At 37.0% G+C, this 2,370-nt stretch overlaps 1 protein-coding gene across 2 annotated transcripts in view; it reads right to left on the minus strand.

Moving 5' to 3' along the window:
- The window catches only part of LOC124259865 (nuclear factor NF-kappa-B p105 subunit-like), a 37,706-nt gene that overhangs the window by 31,470 nt on the left and 3,866 nt on the right, over nt 1-2,370 (minus strand). The gene's annotated exons all lie outside the window — the stretch shown is intronic.

Below are 2,370 nucleotides of genomic sequence, written 5' to 3' on the forward strand. Positions count from 1 at the left end.
CTATAACTACCAAACATTACAGTGTTAGTATATCTACCCTTACAGTATTCCTATAACTACCAAACATTACAGTGTTAGTATATCTACCCTACAGTATTCCTATAACTACCAAACATTACAGTGTTAGTATATCTACCCTTACAGTATTCCTATAACTACCAAACATTACAGTGTTAGTATATCTACCCTACAGTATTCCTATAACTACCAAACATTACAGACCTCATTGCTCTACCCTACACAGTCAAGGTTACTGCATGATGTAACACAGTATTTATGACAACAGTGTGGTGGACCACAAATGGGGGGTATACATAATATTTTCCTCATAACAAGGAAAGTTACATGATTGCTGTTTTCTTTGTACAAGATGTTATTTATAACATAATTTATAAATGGAAACCATTATTATGTCATTATATCACCCTAACATGATTGATTAACAGGACTGTTAAACTGTTTGCTGATTTAAACATTTTCCTTTAGAAACTGTTGTCCAAATCCTATGTTACTTGTCACATTTCGACCTTGCCCTTCCCGACCTCTGTGCTACAGGAAGTCTCTTGTATATGTCATGGTACAGTCAGACATTGGACCTGACACTGATAACCCTTCATTGTGTTAGCCTTACTGGGTTCTGTCATTTGTTTCTACATTTATCATCAGTATTTTCTACATGTGATTAACATGGCTATTTTCCACATGAGATTATCATGGGTATTTTCAACATGACATAATCATGGGTATTTTCAACATGAGATTATCATGGGTATTTCTATTGGAGATTATCATGGGTATTTTATCCATGAGATTATCATGGATATTTTCTAAATGAGATTATCATGGGGTATTTTCACATGAGATTACCATGGGTTATTTTCCACATGAGATCATCAAGGTGTGTTTCCTACATGAGATTATCATGGTCATTTTCTACCTGAGACTATCATGGGTATTTTCAACATAAGATTATAAAGAGCATTTTCTACATGAGATTATCATGGTTATTTTCTACATGAAATAACCGCCTCTGTGGGATCGTGATTAGAGCGCCCGGAGAGCGGAAGGTAGCGGGTTCGCTCCCCGGCCGCATCAGTCCAAGAGACATTAAAAATGGTACTTGTTGGCCCCTGCCTGGCGCTCGGCATTAATGGGTACAACAATGACTGGTCTTTTATGCTTCTCGTGTCTGAAAATAGCATTTTACGGGGTTGTGATGGATATTTGTATGAGGAGGTGGAGACCCGTGGTGTCAAAAATTGGGCGTGTCAGGTTAAAAGTATTTTGTCAAACATTGGATTAAGTGAAATATGGTTAAGGCAGGAATTACCACTAGAGTATCTAATAGTTATAAAACAAAGAAAAATGATCAGGCTATTCAGTTTATCTTTAGTGAGCTGTCCAACTCATCTAAATGTGCAACTTATAAAATATTATTAACCAGTGTCGAGATAACGGTAATAAACGATTCGAATACTATAACAATGTTTTGAAAAGAAATCTATTTACTCCGACATGGATTATGCTTCCCGGCACCGTATCTTTAGCTTTGGCGGTACTCCCCTACTCCCTTGGAAATTAGCTCTCCCGGGAAATCCGAAATATACATTTTAGCCTTCCCGGGACATCTGAAAAATAAATTTTAGCCTTCCACGACACCGCTCAGAGTCAGTATAATGTGTCTGAGTGGGGTATTCATGCTTGACTGCGGCATGGTATCTCAGTGAGCTAGCAGCTTGTCTGGGCTAGTACAAGTAGCCGCACATACACAGACACACGCATGCACGTAGTCATATGAGCGAAATATTCTCAAGTACGACATTAAACCCCATTTCACCTCACCTCTACATGAAATTATCATCTGCATTTCCAACTCAATATTATCATGATTAGTTTTTATACATAGTTCATATTCTTTATGCGATCAATCATGTTATTTCCTTATTTGATTAACATGGTTAAAACCAAACAAGGTAGTAATGATGGGAATTTTATCAAATATATAACTGTCTCAGTTTCTTACAAACAACATTTGTTTGTGCGTCAAAATATTTTCCTTATTTCTTGGCAATACCCTACAGTCAACATGATCAATGACATATGTTATGTTGAATCAAACTACACAATCAACAGCTCTTACTGAGGACAGGGCTCTCTAGTAGAAATCAATCATTTTCAATTTATGTTAAAGTATAAGAGTTGGGATTGTTTTAGCACTAACATAGCTTTGAGGAACTGGGACCTGATTTTTATTCTTTTCTACGTTCATTTCTTCATAAGACTGACTGACTGGCTGAGTTTGGTTTTTACGCCGCTTTTAGCAATATTCCAGCAACATCACGGTGGGGAACACCAGAAATGGGCTTCACA

This window comes from Haliotis rubra, unplaced genomic scaffold (genome assembly GCF_003918875.1).
Source record: "Haliotis rubra isolate DU_JTF1 unplaced genomic scaffold, ASM391887v1 Scf74, whole genome shotgun sequence".
Lineage (NCBI taxonomy): Eukaryota > Metazoa > Mollusca > Gastropoda > Lepetellida > Haliotidae > Haliotis > Haliotis rubra.